Source organism: Canis lupus, chromosome X (genome assembly GCF_003254725.2).
Source record: "Canis lupus dingo isolate Sandy chromosome X, ASM325472v2, whole genome shotgun sequence".
NCBI lineage: Eukaryota > Metazoa > Chordata > Mammalia > Carnivora > Canidae > Canis > Canis lupus.
This window is the reverse complement of record NC_064281.1, coordinates 114,426,199-114,450,339: the sequence shown is the minus strand read 5'-3', so window position 1 is coordinate 114,450,339 and position 24,141 is coordinate 114,426,199. Positions and strand designations below refer to the sequence as shown.

The window sequence follows — 24,141 nt, the reverse complement described above, 5'->3', positions numbered from 1 at the left end:
AAATCCTTAGACCAATAGCATAATGCCAAAAACATCCATGTATAATTCAGGATTACAAAAGAGAAGAATATTTTTTTTTTGTAATTCTTACATAGTAGTTGATGTGTTATGCATTCCCTTAATGCATATTTAATCCATGGCCTTCAAGAGATTATTCATATGCTTGAATTACTATAATTAATAATAACAACAATAATAATAAGCAACAGAAGTTATCATTCACTGAACACCATCAATATGCCAGACATAACATTACAATGATTAACCAAATTGTATAGATGAAAAAGTTGAGTAGCTCATCAAGGTCACACAGCTCATTAGTAGTGGCTGGGATTTAAACCCAGGCATCTCAGGCCCTAGAACAGATTTCCTCAACTTTGGCAATATTGACATTCTAGGCTAGGAAATACATTGTCATGAAGGTTGTTCTGTGCATCCCAGGATGTTGAGCAGCTTCCCTGGCCTCCATGCACTACATGCCAATAGCATCTCCCAATTGTGACAACTACAAATGTCTCCAGACATTTTCAAATGTTTCCTGGTGAGCAAAATCGCTCCCAGTGGAGATCACTCCTCTAGAGTTATTGCCCTAGTCTCAATGCTCCATGGTCTTCAGAGTAAACTCTTTAAATACAAGAGAATAGAAACAGGATCCACATGTGGACTTGAATCTTAATTCTCCTCAGTGACCTAGTCCATTTTTAACATTGTGGCTCTTAGAGGTGAACTCAGTCTTTGCCTCAACAGTCTTCAATCGGCTGGCATTTATTGGCCATCTTTATTGTTCCTGGCACTGGAATAAGAACTAAGATTCTAATTAATGTGTTGTTCCTGAAGGAAGTATAACCTCAGCCCAATGGTGGAATATCCTTAACAGAGTCTTAAAGTTTCAGAGCAATGTGTCAGTTGATCCCAAGAAAGCATTTCTTTACTTCAGTTTTCCCAGTCTGGAGTATTTGTAGTTGAAAGATCAGGAAAGGGCATTTAAAATGTTTGGGGAAACAAATTCCAATCAGGCCTATAATAGAATACATATTATTTTCCTAGTTTAAAAGTAGGCAAACCTAGAAAGTCTTTTGTGCTGCTGGCAAGCCCAGAGAGTCCAGAATATGTGAAGGAGATCCTGTGTTCTCTGCATCATCCAATTTATATATAGCTGGCCAGGGCAGGAATATCTATGTCATAAACTTTTTGGAGTTGAAACAGGAAGATAGTAATATAATTGATATCACAATCAGAGATTTATTAATAAGTAGGAATAAAAACAGCAACAATAAGAGTCGATAAGGAGTGTTTAGTATGGACAACTCTATCAAGCATTCCTTTAAACCCATGTAGCCATCCTATCTGCTGATACAGTCACATTTTACAGATGAGGAAACTTAAAAAAAAAGAAGAAGAAGAAGTAAGTAATGTCCTAATGGCATACAAGCAGTGATTGGCAGAATGGAAATTTGAATGGAGGCAGTCTGACTCCAGCCCCCCCAACAAGGTTATACTGCTTTTAAAATATTACTTTTAATATGCTGGATGCTTTCATATACATATGGGTACATGAATAACAGACATACTCTATCCAGAGAGGAGGGTGGGAAGAGGAGGTTGGGTATGCTAAAGTATAGGCATTCTAAAATCTGCAATTTGTCAAATTAGGTATACACACCCTTTATACCAGCATTCTCACACATGCTGGTGTGTGTGCGTGTGTGTGTACCCAAACAAATTCCATAAAGAAACATGCATGGATATACCTTGCAGTCTTATTTTGAGGGGTGGGGACTTGGAGGCAATCTCAATATTTTTTGCTGGACCAATGGTTAGGTAAAATGTGGTACCTACACATCTGTAGTACTATGCAAGTATTCAACTAGATATAAATATAATACATGGATGGTTCAGAAAATATAGCACTGAGTAAAGGAAGAAACAAAATGAAACATAGTGAAATACCATCCTCATAAATTCAAAATGCATGTACACATTTGGCAAAATCATACAAAGGATATGTATTAAACAGATTAGAATGGTTCCATATGGAGGAAAGGGAATGGGAAACACAAATGCAAATAAGATGGAAAAATAAATAGAATAGGGGCCTTGCTGTGTACCATATGGTACTACAAATACCTCAACTCTCTGCATTTAATTCCAAAAACCAAATCAAAAGTATTCTCTAATACCGAGTTCCAAAGTAATTTAATATGAAAATATGAAACATTAAAAAATTATCTCCACAATAAAAATATAATGACTTATCTTTTCTTGACCATAACATCATTCTGGTATTTGTTTTACAAATGCAGGGAACTGTATGGGCCTGCAGAAGAGTGATTCACTACCTGGCTAACTGTCTTTTAAGAGTTTATCTTGTTCCACTGCTGGCACTCCAAATCTATCTACTTACCTATATTGCAAAGAGTTTCAGGTGGGAAGTAGCTTCCATCTGATGAATTTATCTAAGAACTCCTGCTTTTCAGCTCTCCTTTCCCTGGCTTTTTGCTCTAATTTTAAAAATCTTAATCGTTAAATTCTATGCTGGTCATTAGTGCTATTCACCAAGTATTTCTGCTTCTTGCCATTCTCGGTACACAGAATCATTTTCTGGCTTCCTTTGGGTTTAATGGGACTGACTTGAACTGGCCAATGTGTCTGACCCTTCTTTGGAAGTGCAAGACCTCTAAAGCTGCTTTTTCCATCTGACACAATAGTCGCAAGTTTTAATGCTTGCTCCTTTTGCCTTAATATCTGAGCAACTAAAATGTACACAGAGCCCAGTTAGTTTATATTGGACACATAATATGCACTTAAATATTTCTTAAATTACTGGGATTTGGTGAGTTTATATTGCTGAAGTATACCCTAATACATCTTGACTATAAAATTTCCAATAGTTAAATCATTGGTGAAAATAATCCCTATGATCCTAGGATTGTTTGTACTGGAATATTGGTTGGTATGGCTAATGAGTTTATATTTGCTGAAAACTCGAAAACCTTAGTATAGGCCACCTGATTGAGTAAACATATTGACTATCTTATATGGTGTAACATAAAAACATGAACTCGAGTCCAGATGAATATTTTCTTTTTTTTTTAAATTTTTATTTATTTATGATAGTCACAGAGAGAGAAAGAGAGAGAGGCAGAGACATAGGCAGAGGGAGAAGCAGGCTCCATGCACCGGAAGCCCCATGTGGGATTCGATCCTGGGTCTCCAGGATCGCGCCCTGGGCCAAAGGCAGGCGCCAAACCACTGCGCCACCCAGGGATCCCCAGATGAATATTTTCTATATTGTTTCTTACTGATTGAAAAACTTGTTTTTGCCATATACAAAAGGAAGACAGATTGATAGAAAAAGATTGGATCTTAAAGCATCATTAGTCATTTCTGAGATTTTTAAAACAGGCCTATTGATTTATTTGTGGATAATTTCTTTTTAAAGTTTTCCCCCTTAAAAAATATATTTAGCCAACCATCCTGTCCATTTCCTTGGTAAATTTGTCAGAACATGGCACCTGGTTCAACTAATCCACTCTTGCCTTTTTTCACCATGACTTTTCTATGTAGAAAATTTTCACTGTCATTGTGAGATTCCTTTGTTCTCCGTTGAATGAAAAATAATTTGCAATTAATTTGACAGTTACAAATGAACATGTTCTCTTTTGTTTTGTCTAAGAGGTCTGCATAAACACTGCTTTTGAGCAGTATCTTCAGTGAAGGAAAATGAAGCATAGCCTTCTAAATTAATGTGCCAAGAGGGATTGAAAACTTGCCATTACCTAGTTGGCATTTTAAAGACACCAGGTATATGGGTGTACAAGATGTCTTTGTTTATTCTATGACAAGAGTCAGGTAGAGTCAATTGGATGCTTTTTAAATGCATCCTCTTATGTTGATATTTTGTATGTATGATTCCGTGAGGGGTGGTAAATATGCTATTTACTGCTAGATGTGTGCTTGAGTGCTCTTCAGAGAATCTTGTCACTCTATCGCAAGGCAGAAAACTATGTCCCTTCTCCTTGAAACTGGCTGGGCTCTTGTGACTGCTGTATTTTAATTGGGTATGGCATAAGTAATACTCTGTGACTTCTGAGACTATCATAAAAGATGATACAACTTCCACCTGGTGCTGGCTCACTTCATATTCTCTCTCCTTCACTCTCATTCTCTCCTCTCTTTCTCTTCTCACCCTTGGAATCCAGCTGCCAGACTGTGAGGAATTCTAGGCCACGTGAAGAAACACCTGTGGGTGTTCCAGCTAACAGACTCCTCTGTGGTCCCAGCGAGCATCCCATACTAACTGCTAGATGTGTGAGTGAAGAAGCCAGCAAGGCTATTCCAATCCCACTTGTCATCTGATGGCAGGTGTGTGAGAGATCACAGGTGAGAACCCTCCAGCTGAGCACAGTAAATCCCCAGCATTGTGAGAAATAATAAATGACAGTTGTCATTTGTTATATCACTAAGTTTGAAGGGGTTTGTTTTGAAGCAATAGATAACTAGAGCAAACCAATTGGTAAAGTGACTTGTTACGGTCACATGGAAGTTGGATTGTCAAACCCCAAGGTTTGCTTGTTACCTTTTTAAAGATTTTTTATTTATTTGAGAGAGAGAGAGAGAGAGACGGAGAAGCAGGCTCCATGCAGGGAGTCTGATGTAGGACTCCATCCTGGGTCTCCAGGATCATGCCCTGGGCCGAAGGTGGCACTAAACTACTAAGCCACTGGGGCTGCCCTGCTTGTTATCTTATAAATGTACTCCTTCAAAGTTTTGCACCTGTAATCTATTCTTTGGAGAAAAGAAACCATGTATGTATCTATGGGTAGATGCTCATAGGAAAATACTGATGGATCTTCATTAACTTTATTCACTGATAATAAATAGCAAGAGTTCTAGAAAAACACTGTTAAGCTCTGCTGTAGTCTATCCTATAATATTTCATCCTCTTTTTTGTTGGTGGTAGATAGGAAGGAGTTGAGGATAGGGCTTGCATTTAGAGAGTATGTTTTCTTTTTTGTGAATTACAAAGAATCTCATAAAACAGCAAGTTTAGAGCAAAAAAAGAGCCCAGATTATGTGTCAGACCTATATATGGATCGAACACTTGCTAGCTATGTAGCTTTGAACAAAGACCAAATGAACCAATACTCATTTTTTGCAGATAAGTGATCGAAAAGCCAAAGAGGTGAACTGACTTGCCCAAGGTCATGTCCTAATTATAAATTAAAATCAGGTGTTCTCTCAACTATATTATGCTGTGCTATTTATATGTATTTTTTTTACTAAGGAGAGGAAAAGGAAACTTAAAAAGCATTTATCAGTTGCTTACAATGGAGTAAACAAAAGTGCCATGCACATATAAGGATCCTTTGGAGTTGATGCTGGTGTTACTAAACCACAGAACAATGGAGTTAGCTGAGGTTCCTGAAGCTAGCTCAGAGTCACAGCTAACATGTACAAGAGGCAACATTTAGATTTATACTTGAGTCACTATAAACCTATTTACTCTGCCATCAAATCTCCATGCCATATTCTTGATTACATTTATTTTCCTTAATGTTTATTTTAAAAATTGGCATCGCTTTCATTTTTTCCAAGTTTCTCCTTCTCTCTACAACTTAAATTAACATTGGCATTCTTTTCTTTGTATAGTTCTGTTCCCTAATTAAAAATACATCTTAGGTGTCATGTCTTTCTAAAAATCATGAAAAGTTATTTCATTTGAAGTTTCTGAAAAGACAAAATCCTATCTGAAAGATAATTTTCATCCTATCGCTGCTCTGTATTCTTTGCCTTTCTATTTGACTTTGCAGACAGAATCTAGCTCTGAGCAAAGAAAGGGCAAAGTTCCCCTCTGAGGACCACTCCCCAGAGCCTTCATGCCTTAGTACCAGAGAGTCATTATTGTAGTCTTCAAACACTAATTAACCCAGTAGTGATTTGGGCGGACTTGGCTAGGAATTAAACTATGAATCCTCCTTAGAAGCTTGACTGTTGACTACACATCATGGACATCCAGGAATATGATTTGCATCCCATCCATTCCCTTACTTTATGGGAGAAGATATCAAAGACCATCACAAGCAGGACTTATGCACTTAGCAAATTATAATCATGAAAGTACTTCATGAAACTTGGTGAAAGACATAATGGAGGAATAATGGCTTCCAACTCCACTTAAAGGTACTTATAACAGCTCCTGGGTGGTTTAAGCATAAGATGAAATATAACAAGAAAAATTTCACACTGCAACATCTATTTATTAGAACACATGTTTTGAAGACAGATCTGGGTTTGTCAGGTAGGTAGTTGGGTCTTTTTGATTTTTTCAGTTGGATCTTTTTGATAGCTTCCTTATCACATGAGATAATATCTACTTTACATGGGTTTTTATTAGAATTAAGAGATAATGCTCTTAAAAGATTTGACATGGACTTACTAATGTGTAATAGGCACTTAGTAGTTTCTAGAAAATAATATTACAAAGATGGGCTAGATTTGAAAATCCCATGTACTGAAATGTTTTTGGTGGTGAAGTGGATCAAAATAAATGCTTGAACTGGCAGTGTATAATACAGGAGGGAGTTGAGCCTGTAGAGACCTGGGAAAAGATTTCCAATTGAGGGTTTCCCAATACATTTTTAAAGGAAACGCTATACTGACTAAACAAAGCCTGTGCATTTTGTTTGCATCTCACCAGTTCAATACCCATAACATACAGAAATATTAGACAAAATTTCTACTTCTCCCTATTTCTAAGTAGTATTTTTAACAGGACATGTATTGATTTTCTATCTAACTAAATATAGAGTAAATTAGGGTCCAGCAACATAGTCAGATTCTTGTAGAAACATATACATAGATGGGATTAAATATATCAAAATAAAAGTTTTGTTATGTAGATAAGCTTTTTAAAAAGTCTCTAGAAATTAAGAGAGAATTTGAAAGTTTGACATTGTATAAGAGCTCATATTGCAATGGCCCATAAAGTTTCAATGTTCCAGGTATGCTTTAGTAGGAAGATCAGTTTCTAACACAAATAGGGACAAGACATGTGACCCAGAATCTACAGGAGGAAGAGAAACTACAGTTCTTACATAAAGCAAAATTCCTTCAAGAGCTGTCTCATCTGACATGAGAGACTACAAAGAGACTACAACATCTTTCAATAATGCCCTGAGGATATTGTGAAGAAGTTTGCCATATGAATCTGACCAAGGCCTTTGGTATGGTTTAGCCTCCAATCTATTTTTTTAATTGACATATAATTAACATACAGTATTATATTAGTTTCAGGTGTATAATATAATGATTCAGCAATTCTATACATTATTCAGTGCTCATCATATTAAGTGTACTCTTAATTCTCATTACCTATTTCACCCATCCCCCTACCTATCTCCCCTCTGCTAACTACCAGTTTGCTCTCTGTGTTTAAGAGTCTTTTCTTTTTTTTAAGATTTTATTTTTGAGAGAGAGCACACAAGAGAGAGCACAAGTCAGGGGAAGTGGCAGAGGGAGAAGCAGACTCCCTGCAGAGAAGAGAGCCCAACTTGGGCCACAAGCCCAGGATCACGACCTGAACTGAAGTCAGATGCTTAACTGACTGAACCACCCAGGTGCCCCCTAAGGTCTTTTTTGGTTTGTATCTTTTTTTCTTTTATTTTCTGTTCATTGTTTAGTTTCTTAAATTCCACATGAGTGAAATTATGTTATTTGTCTTTCTCTGACTAACTCATTTAACTTAGCATTATATCCTCTAGATCTATCCACGTTGTTGCAAATGGCAAGATCTAATTATTTTTCATTACAGAGTGATATTCCACCACCCATACCCACTCCACACATCTTTTTTATCCATTCATCTATAAATAGCATTTGGGGTTGCTTTCATACCTTGGCTATTGTAAATAATGCTACAATAAACATAGAGGTGCATGTATTTTTTCAAATTCATGTTTTTGTTTTCTTTAGGTAAATACCCAGTAGTGGAATTACTGGATATTATGATATTTCTATTTTTAATTTTTGGGGGAACCTTCATACTGTTTTCCATGGTGGCTACAGCAATGTGCATTCCCACCAACAGTGCATGAGTGTTCCTTTTTCCCTGTATCCTTACCAGCACTTATTATTTCTTGTCTTCTTGATTCTAGCCATTCTGATCGGTATAGAGCGATATCTCATTGTAGTTTTGATTCGTATTTCCCTGATGATGAGTGACGTTGAGAGTCTTTTCATGTGTCTGTTGGCCAGCTATATATCTTTGGAAAAATGTCTACTCAGGTCTTCCTCTGCACGTTTTTTGATCAGATGTTTCTTTTTTTTTTGGCATTGTATAAATTTTTTTTGAGAGAGAGAGAGAGAGCTCAAGAGCTCATGTGCTGGGGGGAGAGGAACAGAGGGAGAGGGAGTAAGAGAACCTTAAGCAGGCTCCATGCTCAGCATGGAGCTCATCATGGGGCTCGATCTCACAACCCTGAGATCATGACCTGAGCCAAAATTAAGAGTCAGTGGCTTAACTGACTGACCCACCCAGGCACCCCAGAGTTGTATAAATTCTTTCTATATTTTGGATATTATCTTATCAGATATGTCATTTGCAAATATCTTCTCTCATTTAGTAGGTGCCTTTTTATTTTGTTGATGATTTCCTTTGCTCTGAAGGAACTTTTTATTTTGTTGTAGTCCCAATAGTTTATTTTTGCTTTTGTTTTCCTTGCTTCAGGAGACATATCTAGAAAAATGTTTTTATGGATGATGTTGAAGAAATTGCTGCTTATATTTTTTTCTAGGGGTTTAATGGTTTCAGGTCCCACATTTAGGTCTTTAATCCATTTTGAGTTTATTATTATGTATGGTGTAAGAAAGTGGTCCAGTTTCATTCTTGTGCATGTAGCTGTACAGTTTCCCGACACCTTTTGTTGAAGAGACTGTATTTTCCCCATCATATATTCTTGACCCCTTTGTCTTAGATTAACTGACTATATAAAACAAAAGCTATAGTTTTAATTTGCTACACTAACAAAGGATTAAGAGAGAAAAAAACACATTATAAACTCAATATATATAGAAAATGTAGGTAATCAAGCATAATGCCCATTCATGATTTTAAAAAAGCTCTTAGTATACTGCAGATTTTCTTAGCCTAATAAAAGAATGATACCAAAATATTTGATTCAATACTATAATAAAAGGCTCAACCTTTGTGATAAGAGAAGCAAACGTTTTTAAAATATAAGAGAACAGAAAAAATAAAAAGAAAATTGTCTTTATTTGCACATGATGGTTATCTACACAGAAACTTCAATGACCCCTACCAACTAATAGAACTAAGAAAGTGACTATGTTTTGGAGTAAACGATTGCTGTGAAGTAATCTATAACCCTTCTGTATAACAAAGTAGCAATAGCCAACTTGAAATTATAATAAACAAAGATCTTATCAGCAATAAACTCTAAGCACCTAGTAAAAAAAATTTAAAGTTGTAGAAAATTTTGTGGATAAAATGCAAAGATTATTGAAAGTGATGTATTAGGGTTCTCCAGAGAAATAAAAATGATAGTACATATAGAAAGAGATCTAGTATACGCACTTAGCTCACATGATTATGGAGGCTAATTCCTACTATCTGCAGTTTACAAGCTGGATGTCTAGGAAAACTGGTGGTATAGTTCTAGTCCAAAGCTTAGGGCCTGGGAAACAGGGTATGCAATAGTGTAATTCCTTGTATGAGTCCAAAAGCTTGAGAACCAGGAGAAATGATGTCTGAGGGAAGCAGAAGATGGAGGTTCCAGCTCAAGCAGAGAGCAAATTTACCTTTCATTCATCTTTTTGTCCTATTCAGGATCTCAAGGTTCCTGTCCATATCAGTGAGGACATTCTTCTTTACTCAGTGTACTAATTCAAATGCTAATCTTTTTCCAGAAACATCTTCACAGACACACTTTGGAATATGTTTTACCAACTATTGGGGCATCGCTTAGCCCAGTGAAGTTGACAGAAAAATTTATCACAGGCCATAAAGAAGACGTTATTGTATCAGACATCGTGTTCAGGTGCTTATAACAGGAAACACTAAAAGTGGACTAATTAAAACATGTTTTACTTCTCTCATGTAAAATGAACCATGGAGGAGGTTAAAGTTAGTGCAGTGACTATATAATGCTCTCAGGGACCTAGGTTTTCTTGAACTTTCACTCTACCATCCTTAGCGTGTGACTTTTATCATCTTCATCAAAGGGAGGGCTTGTCCAGCATAGTAGGAAGCATTACAAGCTTGAAGAAGGGGAAGGGTGAAGGGCAAAAAAAGTTGATGCTGGTCGATTCCAACTCTTTGTAAACAGCTGTCCTGGAAGTTCTGCCCAGCAACTTGCACTTATATTTTATTGGCCAGAAATATGTCACATGGTCTCTCTACCTGTAAGGAGGCTGTGAAATGTACCTTTCCTCATGAGGATATTGCTACTCTGAAGAAAATTGGAGTTTTGTTACTTAGAAGAAGGCAGTTCGGTTATTATACAGGGAACCAGCAGTCTATTGCCATGCTCAGTAATTGGCAAGCTATTCCTAGTTTATACATGTGAAGATTCACTATCAAAATGATATTGATTCTACCCTAATTAGTATATGGATTCAGTGCAATATCACTTTCATGGATATTGAAAAATTCACATGAGAAGGAACACAGCATAGTGATTAGGATTACAAACTCTGGAGCCAGACTGATTGACTTCAGATCCAGGCTCTGACACTTACAAGCTGTGTGACCTTGGGAAATTAATTAACCACTCTGTACTTTAGTCTCTTCATCCGTAAATTGCAGATGATAATAGTAGTACCTATTGTAGTACCTCATTGTGTTTATTGTAAAGAATAAATGAGTTGTTGTTTTTAAAGGACATTGAATAGAACCTATCATATATTAAGTTCATTGTGTTTGTTAAAGATATATTAACATATTAACAGGAACCAATAAGATCCAAGATAATTTTTAAGATGAATATATGGAGTCTTACTACATACCACAGATTATTACAGAATGGTAGTAAGACCATGTATTATTGATGCAGGAATAGACAGACCAGTGCGATAGAAATAACCCAGCACCTGATGGAAACCCACCAGAGAACTAGGCATATGACAGAGGTTGCAGTAAAACTCAGAGGGGAAAAATCAAGATTGTCAGGAAATGATGCTGGGACAATTGGTTTCCCATTTGGAAAAAAAAATCCTATCTGCTTCACAGTATATTCAAAGATAAATCACAACACGCTCAAAGATAAATTTCAGATGTATTAAAGATAGAAAAAAATTTTTAAAGAAGTGAACTTTAAAGTCAATACATAAAAATCTAAGAGAATATCTGTTACCTCCAGGTATGAAAGAATTTCTTAAGCAGAATAAACACAGACTGCCAAGGAAAAGATGGTAATTTGACCACATAAAATTTGAAACCTTCTACCAATTAAATAAAAACACTGTGAGAAAATAAAAAGTTAAACCACAAACTTGGAAAAGAAATGTGCAAAGCACAGTACCAATAAAAATTAGTAACCACAATTCATAAAGAACTCCTACAAATAAATAAGAAAAAGTCAACTCAAAATAAGATGGGAGAAGAAAAGATAGAACTAGGTACTAGAAAAAAAAAGTATTTGTCAGTATTTTTTATTTTATTCATTTTTATTGGAGTTCAATTTGGCAACATATAGCATATCACCCAGTGCTCATCTTGTCAAGTGTCCCCTCAGTGCCCATCACCCAGTCACCCCACCACCCCACCTACCTCCCCTTCCACTACCTCTTGTTCATTTTCCAGAGTTAGAAGTCTCTCATGTTCTGTCACCCTCACTGATATTTCCCATTCATTTTCTCTCCTTTCCCCTTTATTCCCTTTAACTATTTTTATATTCCCCAAATTAATGAGACCATATAATGTTTATCCTTCTCCAAGTGACTTACTTCACTCAGCATAATACCCTCCAGTTCCATCCAAGTCGAAGCAAATGGTGGGTATTTGTTGTTTCTAACGGCTGAGGAATATTCCATTGTATACATAGACCACATCTTCTTTATCCATTCATCTTTCGATGGACACCAAGGCTCCTTCCACAGTTTGGCTATTGTGGACATTGCTGCTAGAAACATCGGGGTGCAGGTGCGCCGGCATTTCATTGCATCTGTATCTTTGGGGTAAATCCCCAGCAGTGCAATTGCTGGGTCGTAGGGCAGGTCTATTTGTAACTCTTTGAGGAACCTCCACACAGTTTTCCAGAGTGGCTGCACCAGTTCACATTCCCACCAAGGGTGCAAGAGGGTTCCCCTTTCTCCACATCCTCTCCAACATTTGCTGTTTCCTATCTTGTTAATTTTCCCCATTCTCACTAGTGTGAGGTGGTATCTCATTGTGGTTTTGATTTATATTTCCCTGATGGCCAGTGATGTGGAGCATTTTCTCATGTGCTTGTTGGCCATGTCTGTGTCTTCCTCTGTGAGATTTCTGTTCATGTCTTTTGCCCATTTCATGATTGGATTGTTTCTTTGCTGTTGAGTTTAATAAGTTCTTTATAGATCTTGGATTACTAGCCCTTTATCTGATACATCATTTGCAAATATCTTCTCCCATTCTGTAGGTTGTCTTTTAGTTGTGTTGACTGTTTCTTTTGCTGTGCAGAAGCTTCTTATCTTGATGAAGTCCCAATAGTTCCTTTTTGCTTTTGTTTCCCTTGCCTTCATAGGTGTATCTTGCAAGAAGTTGCTGTGGCCCAGGTCAAAAAGGGTGTTGCCTGTGTTCTCCTCTAGGATTTTGATGGATTCTTGTCTCACATTTAGATCTTTTATCCATTTTGAGTTTCTCTTTGTGTATAGTGTAAGAGAATGGTCTAGTTTCATTCTTCTGCACATGGGTGTCCAATTTTCCCAGCACCATTTATTGAAGAGACTGTCCTTTTACCAATGGATAGTCTGTCCTGCTTTGTTGAATATTAGTTGACCATAGAGTTAAGGGCCAATTTCTGGATTCTCTTTTCTGTTCCATTGATCTATGTGTCTGTTTTGTGCCAGTACCACACTGTCTTGATGACCACAGCTTTGTAGTACAACCTGAAATCTGGCATTGTGATGCCCCCAGCTATGGTTTTCTTTTTTAATATTCCCCTGGCTATTTGGGGTCTTTTCTGATTCCACACAAATCTTAAGATGATTTGTTCCAACTCTGAAGAAAGTCCATGGTATTTTGATAGGGATTGCATTAAATGTGTAAATTGCCCTGGGTAGCATTGACATTCTCACAATATTCTTCCAATCCATGAGCATGGAATATTTTTCCATCTCTTTGTGTCTTCCTCAATTTCTTTTTTTTTTTTTAGATCTTATTTATTTATTCATGAGAGACACACGGAGAGAAAGAGAGAGGCAGAGACACAGGCAGAGGAAGAAGCAGACCCCATGCAGGGAGCCTGACATGGGACTCGATCCCGGGTCTCAGGAGCAGGCCCCGGGCCGAAGGTGGCACTAAACAGCTGAGCCACCCGAGCTGCCCATTTTCCTCGATTTCTATTTGTCAGTATTTATGAGCAATGCTAAGCAAATTAAATCAATGCAGTACCACTTCATATTCATTAGATTGGTAAAATTAGAAGATCTGATACTTCCAGCAGTTTGAGAAATTGTGTAGAAGTGAGCCATCTCATTCACTCCTGGTAGGAAGATAAATTGGTTTGTAACTACTTTGAAGGGCAACATGCCAGTTTCATGTAAAGATGAAGATGTGCATATCATATGCCTCAGCAATTCTACTTCTAGGTATAGAGAATATCTCCTACATGTAAAAATTTATTGAGGAATGATTATGTGTCAAGTGCTTAATGAATTGTCTTACTGAACCTTCAGTGCTAGTGTATGAGATAGACACTGTTATTGTTCTCATTTTATAGACAATGAACCAGGGCAGAAAGAGATTTAATAACTTACCTGGGTATATGTAGGTAATAAGCAAAAGACTTGAGATTGAAACACAGTCCGGCTCCAGAGACTGCTTTCTTAGCTAGCACCATCATATCATTCATATATAAAAGTTTGATTCAATTTTGTTGGTAATAACAAAATAATAATTATTATTCATAAAATTACCTAAGAGTTCTTTATTGTAAAATGGCTGAAGAAGTTGTTACTCTTCATATGATAGAATTCCACATGCCAGTTAAAATAAATGATTAAGTGGATCTATATGTATTACAGGTCTTAAAACATAAAATTGTGTGATAAAAAATGCAGAAGGACTCATACATTCTTTGTGTAATTTCCAAAACAATACTTGTAGATATGAACATAAGCATATTTAATAAAATATGAATTTATGGACGGAAGTGGTATATACTCACTCTGAAATAGTGGTCACTTCGGGATGAGTTTAGGAAGTGAAATTATAGGATTAGGGAGGAATATAAAGGGGACTTCCACTAAATTTGTAACATTTTATTTCTGTAAAAATTAAAGGCAAATTCTTAAAAGCCAACAACAAAAAATAACCCTAATTTTAAAAAGGGACAAAGGACTTGAATAGACATTTCTCCATAGAAGATCTATACGTAGACAACAAGCACATGAAAAGATGTTCAACATCATGGGTCATTAGGGAAATGCAAATCAAAGCCACGTTCAAATCAATTCCTCTTTTTACCAACTAGAATGACTATCCTAGGATGTTGGTAAGGATGTAGGGAAATAAGAACCTTTGTACATTGCTGATGAGAAGGTAAATAGTGTGACCACTGTGAAAAACAGTTTGGTGGTTCCTCAAAAACTGAACATATAATTATATGAAGGAAGGAAGTCCACTTCTAATGGAAAACAGAGACTCAAACAGATACTTGTAGGACAATATTTTTTTTTTACTTGTAGGACAATATTTATCGCTACATTACAACAGCCAAAAAGTGGAAATAACACAAATGTCCATCAACAAATGAATGGGTGATGGGCATTAAGGAGGGCATGTGATGTGATGAGTCCTAGGTGTTATACACTACTGATGAATTATTGAACTCTACATTGAAAACTAATGATGCACTATATGTTGGCTAACTGAATTTAAATTAAAAAATGAGTGGATAAATGAAATGTGGTATATACATACAGTGGAATATTAAGTCATAAAAAATAAATTCTGATGCATGCAAAAACCAGGATGAACCTTGAATACATTATGCTAATGAAAGAAGCCAGAACAAAAGATCAAATATTGTATGACTTCCCTTACGTGAGGTACCTAGACTAGGTCATAGGGACAGTAAGTAGATAAGATGATACCAAAGGGCAGGGGAATGGGAAGTTATTACTTAGTGGGTACAGAGTTTCTGTTTGGGATAAAAAACATTTTAGAAATAGAGGGTAATAATGGTTGCACAACAATGTAATTAATGCCACTGAACTGTACACTTAAAATAGTTTTAAATTGCATATTTTATGTTATATATATTTTACCACAGTATTTTAAATTCTGAGACAACTATGGCTAAATATTAATATTTTAATATTTAAATGATAGACACATGGTTCTGTATTATTTGTATTTTTTTAATTCTTGAAATAATTCCATGGTGGATTTATTCAGAAGAAAAGCGTATACTATTAAAGAAAGAGAAAAATATCTTGGGAGGGTTTAAGATTTCTGGATATAGGAAGTTCATTAATTCACTTGCCAATGATATCACAGTGTATTGCATTAAATATTAAAATTAATGAATTAGGGGATCCCTGGGCGGCTCAGCAGTTTGGCGCCTGCCTTTGGCCCAGGGCGTGATCCTGGAGTCCTGGGATCGAGTCCTGCATTGGACTCCTGGCATGGAGCCTGCTTCTCCCTCTGCCTGTGTCTCTGCCTCTCTCTCTCTGTCTATCATAAATAAATAAATAAATCTTAAAAAAATTAATTAATTAAAGCAACCCAAATCCACTCAAATGATTTGGAAGCTGAAACAATGCATGCTTTTATGTGTGCAAACATTTTAAATTCATTTGAATGTCAAGCAGACAAAGGGTCATACACCTTGACAATCTCAGCAGTTTGGGGAGAAAGCTGCATTTAAATTTTAAAAGGCCAGCAAAACAGATGTACTACATTTGCACTGTTCCCATTAGAATTTCAGGCTACGAATCAGCAGGAAAGAGTGCGATCCAGGCTACTTCCAAGTGTATGTCTAATTGTGTGAAAATTTCTCCTATTTTATGTCCTATCCATATATTATACAGTAAGGAGACCTTTTTTAGACATGAATTTTGTAAGAGGAGCTTAACTAGTCCATTTTCAAGTGTTTGATGTTCTTAAAACAATTAAAGTTTATATTTCTATGGTAAGAAAAGGATGGACTTAACAATAGGTTTTAAATGTGCTATGTTAGTAAGAAATTCAGATCAGGTGATAGAACTGAATTCAGATTGTGTCTCTATCAGTTTTTAACTACCTGTTGTTGAGCTAGTTGCTTAATCTATCCTAGATCTCCATCTAATATAAAAAGGAATGGGTTGACATCAGATCATCTCTGAGGATCAACCATTCTCTACTAACAAGGTCCCTTCATTTTTTATAAAATAAGGTAAAAATGATTCCAGAATCTTGGCATAAAAGCCATTTTAAATCAGTGTTTTTTATGGACAATTGCTGTATGCCAAATATTTTTTTTCATTTTCTTTTGGCTACATTTAGATAGGATGAACACAATTAAGAGGAGGGTCAAACTAACAGCAGGTTCATGATTTTTAAGTATTCTTTATGGTACAAAATATCATGTGCAGGGTTTCAGTTTCCAAAACCACCAGCCTATTTGCTTTCTTGTTCCAAGCTGTTTTGTGTACACTGAGAAAGCTGGGATAAACTTTCGTTTGACTTTGGGGTTTTGTTCTTCTAAAAGGAAGTCTATATTTGCCCTTCAAAAGTAATAAACAAGTAATAAAATTGTCTTCAAAAGAAGCAAGACAATTAAGTACCCATTATTCTAGAGCAACATTGTCCAGTAAAAAGATAATGTGAACTACATATGCAATTTAAAATTTTCTAATAGTCATTAAAATTTAAAAAGACATGAATGAAAGTAATTTTATTTTCTTTAACACAATATATCTAAAACATTACCATTATAACATATAATTAATATTACAAAAAATAGTGAGATAGTTTGCATTCTTTTTTCTTAGTCTTTGAAGTCTGGCATAAATTTTGTTTTAAAGATTTAGTTTATTTGAGAGGTGGAGAGAGAGTACAAGCAGGGTGAGTGGCAGAAGCAGAGGGAGAGGGAGAAGCAGGTTCCCCACCAAGTGGGGAGCCTGATGCCAGGCTTGATTCCAGGACCCTGGGTTCATGTCTAGTGTAAATTTTATACTTGGAGCACATTTTGGTTTGGATTAGCCTCATTTCAATAGTCTGTGGCTATCATATTGGATACTGCAGGCTATAAAAAAAAGGTAGGCTTTAAAAAATTATTTTGTAAAAAGTATTTCCAGCCTTGACATGCAAACAGGTCACTAGTGGAGAAGTGCACTCATTCATATAAATAACCCAGACCAGCTGGTGGAGGAAGATGTTTAGTCCAGTTGCTGCTCTCCAAAATCCAGATGTTAGGGAGATCTCTTAAGGGGGACAACAAGTGGCTAAGTTAGGCCTACTTGCAGATAATTGCAATGTGGAGTAGTTTTACAAAATTAATTTTTGTCAGAGGTGATTTTATTGCAAACTTCAAGTGAACTCCATTCCAGTGAATTTGATTAGTTATCATTTAAGCACAGTATCACAATATCTGTAAGAGGCTGTTGGCAGAGGATAGAGCATGATTTGTCATTTTCTTCTTATTGCTGAGGTGTCTCCTAGATAAAGGGTGCATGACTGGAATAACTATGTTGTAGGCATACATTGTATATTTGTATGTGGTCTTTCATAAACTGAGGGGTGGCTTTTAGAGCAGTCTAGATTAAAAAAAAAAAGAATCCAAGAAACTCTGACAGATGTCAGTCCTTTTTCTTTTATTACATAGTAGAAGCCCTCAGGCTGTCACTCAAGAACTTTTACTTTTTTAATTTACATACCCACATATAAAAATAATGAGGATGATCTTACCTTCTGCTTCTATCTAATTTTTATTTTCAAAATTCCTTTCACTTGTATTATTTTCATTTCTATCAACTTTCTGCAAGTTAAAGATGGTAATCCATCTTTTCTCCTTTGAGACCTTGGTCACTGTGATTAGTACACATCCCTGTACCTTCCTCTTATCGTGTAATGTGAATGCTACCACTTTTCTCATAGAGTTTTGGGGTCTTAAATTTTTTAAAAGTTTTTTTGTGTTTTTTTAGTTTAAATTCAATTTGCAACATAAGTACATCATTAGTTTCAGATGTGCCACAGAGAGTGCTCAATAATTTATCAGTTGTGTTCAACACCCAGTGCTCACCACATCAGTTTTGGGTTTAAATAAGATAGCATATTTAGAATGTATTGCATACTGTGTGTGATCACTAGATGTTAGTTACCCTCATTAATAGATATTTAAGTGAAGAATTTAGCAAACTATATTGTCAGTTTTAGACATGAGAGTCATAATAGCTAAAGTAAACATTTTGCCATATGAAAACATTGACTCATAAACTAGAGGGATCTGAGATTCAGTTTATTTTTTTAATAATAAATTTATTTTTTATTGGTCTTCAATTTGCCAACATACAGAATAACACCCAGTGCTCATCCCATCAAGTGCCCCCCTTAGTGCCCGTCACCCACTCACCCCCATCCCCCGCCCTCCTCCCCTTCCACCACCCCTAGTTCGTTTCCCAGAGTTAGGAGTCTTTATGTTCTGTCTCCCTTTCTGATATTTCCTACCCATTCAATTTAATAACATGCTTTGAGGACCTATAACATGACAGGCACTGTGCCAGGCACAGATGATCTACTCTACAAGAGACGGAAGGCAAGGAAGGGAAGTGGTTTGCTTATGGTCATATGGTTAATATATAATGACAGTGACTCAAAGATAAAGGTTTTCTAATAAGTTCAGGCACTTTTCATGACACTACTTCCATCTCTTCTTCCCCGAAACTTAACAATTTGTTATTTAGCTCATGAGTCCACAGAAACAGCATATTGGAGGTACCTGGACAGTACGTGAGTCGGGCGTACTGACAGCAATAGTGACAGTTGACATTCAGGGCTTAAGGGAGGAAGCAGAAACACTACATGATTATAGTTCATGACAGTATCTCATGTTCACAATGATGACCTCCTAAAAATAAAGTAGAACATATTAAAAAAAACCCTCTAAGTCAGAAAGATTTTCATTAAAGTGGTTAAAGTGACATGACAGTGGAAAAGATTATTAGAAAACATGTAGCAAAGTTGTTTTCAACTGCTCTTTTTACAAAAGTGCCTGAGAGGCCACTGACTACAGCTTCAGCTTCCATAAAAAGTTTCTTTTGACAAAAGAGTTCCGTATATGTGTATATAACGTGCAATGTATGTATGCCTATATGTCATATATATTATATATGGTATATATGCTACATATCTATCCACCTGTCTACCTACCTGTCTATCCATCCATCCATCCATCCATCCATCCATCCATCCATCCATCTCAACAGCAATATGATTCAACTACCTTCTGTTTTCCTGTAAGCCTTTCACCCAGGCCCTCTTTCCCTGGGGTTACTAGACAGGATCATTAGACTAGTTCTTAAGATCCCTAGACTAGGTGTATGGCTCAAGATGGACCAAGGAGATTCCCCTATCCCAGGAATTTAAATTCTGCACAGAGATAAACAGAAACTGAAAATGTTTGGAAGCAGTACCCTGGAGAGGAAATTCATGAGTTCTTTTTGCACTAATCTCCAGGACTGCTCTGATTCTCATCCTTCCCAAGGTTTGATTAGCTAGCTCTTCCTTTAATTTGGTGAATTATCTCAGTATCTTTTCAATAAATCATCATTGCTTAAGTTAGTCCGACTTGGTTTCTTTTGTTTGCAACAAAACTGCTTAAGTGATAGTCTCAGAAAGTGAAAGTGATTTGCTCAATGTCACACAGTGAATGATAGAAACTTGACAAGGTGACAGTCTCCTAATCACCAATCTGGTCTCTAGCTGGATGCATACTCCATTCCTTGCTCCCAAGGTGGAACTCCCCATTCCATAATGATTCTGAATGAATGAGGCATCACTGTATCAGGCCAACACAAAACCGAGAGTTAAAATGAAGCAAGGACTTACCAGCTCCTGAGCATAGAACATACCAACGTAATGTAAGTATATTCTTTGCATAGTACTTTCTCCTCCAGACTTGCTTGAAGACCAAAATGTCCAGAAAAAGAAAAGATTGCTCTCCTCGTTTTGATGCATTGAACTTGACAGTATCTTTCTACACAAGAAAGTGATTAACCATGCTTCAGCTCTGTAGCATTCAGGATTGTGTGGGCTTTGCTGTGGTAACAAACAAATTTTGGAATCTCAGTGGCTTAATACATAGAAATATTCTCATTTGCACATGAAACAGACCACCACTGCTCTGCTCACTCTGCAGGCTGGTTTCCTTCCAAGGGTGCCTCAGAAAGCCAGGTTGTTTCTTTTTTGTTGTTGTTTTTTTAAGATTTATTTATTTGTGAGAGAGAGGGAGAGAGAGAGAGAGAGAGAGAGAGAGAGAGAGAGAGAAGGAGAGAACATGAGCTTGACAGGCAGAAGGAGAAGAGTAGAGAGAGACAGTATCTTAAGCAGACTCCACACAGATCATGGAGCCCAATGCGGGGCTCAGTCTCACGACTCTGAGTTCATGACCTGAGCTGAAACAAAGAGTTGTGCACTCACTTAACCAACTGTGCCACCCAGGTGCCCCAAGCCAGGTTGTTTCCATCTGATGGCTCTGTCATCACAACAGGAAGCCTCTTTGATCACACTGAAGGTTAAAATTCAGCAAGGGCTTTTCACTTCCACAACTCAAAGGAGACAGTGCACTTTACTTGTGCTCAGAGTGGTTTACCCAGTGTATTTGATGCCTGCACTGGATAATTTTGTAATGCACTCCTTCTCTATGTAACAAAATTATTTCAGTAATGATCATGGCATGAAGTGAATAATAAAAATGGCCACGCAAAGTCAGTGAAAATTTTCTTTGTGATTTTCATATCAAGCCAATAAAAGTAAAAAACAAAAAGTAAAATAAATGTTAGTGCAAAAAAGAAAAAAAGTAATGGATTAATACTTCATATTTATATAAAGGTGGTTTTTGAAAAGAGGGAGAAATTACCACATATTACCAACCACATATTGGCATGACCCACTAATAAATAATAACTAAAAAGTAAGATTACATTGCTGACTTTAAGAGTGCTACACATTTGTCAATGATTCATCAAAATCAGTCTCATATTCATGTTCACTTGTCATTGATCAAAGAATACATTTATTAAGTTCAATTTTAGACCTTTTAACAATATGCAATGACAGATTTATACATAATTAGAAAACATATTTTTTAAGATTTTATTTATTTATTCATGAGAGACACAGAAAGAGAGAAGCAGACACAGGCAGAGGGAGAAGCAGGCTCCATGCAGGGAGCCTGATGCCAGACTCGATCCTGGGACTCCAAGATCATGCCCTGGGCTGAAGGCAGGCGCTAAACCGTTGAGCCACCCAGGGATCCCCATAATTAGAAAACATCTTAAACATAAGGAAAAGTTTGGTAGAGACTTAAAGAATCCAGTTTCACAATAAATTCTAGGAATTATAATACTATCCATGTATTTGTCTCTTTGGGATTGATTCCAGTGGCCTTTATGTATTTCTGCGGTCAAAAAACTTTTAAAATCACAAATCAAAATGCTAAATATTGACATAGAACGAGATTGGAGGTAACTTAAATTCTAAGTCTTTGTCTTCATAGTCACTGTGTTGTCATGGTTTATTTTGTATTCACTGTTTAAACACAAGGATATGTAGTGCCACAGGGGCTGGAGACAGGAAGTGTGTTCTAAGGGGCTCAAATAACTCCAGATTCTACTGGGTGACAGCCACTGAGGGGGACACTTGACGGGATAAACACTGGGTGTTATACTATATGTTGGCAAATCGAACTCCGATAAAAAATATACAAAAAAACCCCCAAATGACTCCAGATTCTGACAAACTCTTAAACTTGTATAGCTGAATCTGTGTCAGGGCTGACTGTATACCTACCATTTCTCCAAATTAACTTCTATGTGGAATATAATGTTTCTTAAAGAATAATAACAAAGTGCTGATTTGAGACTAAGATACATGCTATTAAGACACAGTAATCACTGTTTATTTCCAACTTTAAGAATACTGAAATATTTTTTTTCAGAGAGTAATGATGTATTACTGACCTTGTTTAGGATTGCCAGAATGATGTGAAAATAGGTTGGTTTTAAATTCTCTACAGACCATGCATCTTTATTATATGCACCCTGGTAGATTGCTTCCACCTCCATAGTTTTGATGCACCACTGGCTCGCAGTCCATTGACCAGAACATAGTGATTTTCAGTGCTATGTCTGGGTCAACCAGCACTATGACTCAGATGGCGCAGGATCTTTCCAACCAAGGGGTATGTGTGTACTCAGAAACAGCTCAGGCAGCTGTGGTTTAGACTCTTTCAGGTCTGGCAGATGGTGAGGATAGATACATGTACTTTAATGGACAAGTTTTTCAAATAAGACTAGGATTTTTTTCAGAGAGGATTCAGGAAGAACATAACAAAATATAGCTTTGAATCAGAGGGATTAATTTTCTGATTGCTTTCAGGGCCTCTTTCCATTCTCAGAATTCAGTGCTACCTTTTGGGGATTGGTCATCCTCCAGATAAGCTGCATCCTGTCATCTAGAACAGATAAAAATGGGAAAATTTGCAGTAATGCAGTGTTTTCAAAATGTTCTTGCTAAGAATCACTTGGGACAACTTGTAACTACATAAATTACCAGACCTTTCCTCCAAGACATTCTACTTGAATAGTTCTGGGTTGGGGCCCAGGACTCTGAATAGGTAGACTAGGTGATTCTTATTTTCAGGCAATTTTGGATAAGAGTTTTAAGAGTAGTTATAAGAGTACATTCAATATAGTCTAAGGAACCTGGGTTTGACTTTCTGTTTGATGTTCAAATTTCCCTGAGTTTAGAGAGAGAACAATTTTCAGCTGTCTAGTTCTGACAAGGCAGGCCCAAGACTTTTTTTAAAGGTTTTATTTATTTATTTGAGAGAGAGCTGAAGAGAGAGCATGAGGTAGGGGGAAGAGACAGAGGGAGAAGCAGGCTCACCACTAGCAGGGAGCCCGAGGCGGGGGTCTATCCCAGGACCCTGGGATCGTGACCTAAGCTGAAGGCAGATGCTTAACTGACTGAGCCACCCAGGTGCCCGCCCCCCCCCCCCCGCCTTTTAAAAGATTTTATTTATTTGAGAGAGCAAGAGAGAGAGCATGAGCAGGGAGGAGAGGGATGTGGCAGGCCCAAAACTCTTTAATCAGAAGTGGACATGGTAGGCAAAGTGTAGTAAGTAACAGAACAAACTTTCTCAGGTTGTTTGTGGGGATAGGAGGATAGAGACTTACAAGGCAATGGTTTTCAACATGACTGAGAACCAGTTGTATTGTAGTTGAAAGGAATTTCCAGGTGCTTTTAATGTGCATTTTAGTACTTCTAAATCAGTGCTTCTCATTTGTTGGTTGCACATGGAATTATCTGAGTAGTTTATTTTTTTATTCATGAGACACACACACACACACACACACACACACACACACACACACACACACACAGAGGCAGAGACACAGGCAGAGGGAGAAGCAGGCTCCATGCAGGGAGCCTGACGTGGGACTCTATCCTGGGTCTCCAGGATCACGTCCTTGGCTGAGGGTGGCGCTAAACCGCTGAGCCACCCGGGCTGCCCTTATCTGGGTAGTTTAAAAACTGATGACTGGGTGCATCTGGCAGCTCAGTTGTTGAGCCTCTGCCTTCAGCTCAGGTTGTGATCCCGGGTCCTGGAATGGAGTCCCTCATTGGGCTCCGTGCAGGGAGCCTGCTTCTCCCTCTGCCTATGTCTATGCCTCTCTCTCTGTATGTCACTCATGAATAAATAAAATATTTTTTAAAAA

At 37.1% G+C, this 24,141-nt stretch overlaps 1 long non-coding RNA gene across 2 annotated transcripts in view; it reads left to right on the top strand.

Annotated features, from left to right (window-relative positions):
• The window catches only part of LOC112668574 (uncharacterized), a 162,985-nt gene that overhangs the window by 134,475 nt on the left and 4,369 nt on the right, over nt 1-24,141 (top strand). For both annotated transcript variants that reach the window (XR_003141725.3, XR_007409350.1), the window contains one exon: nt 4,203-4,383. This is a non-coding gene — a long non-coding RNA (uncharacterized LOC112668574). The remainder of the gene's footprint in view (nt 1-4,202; nt 4,384-24,141) is intronic.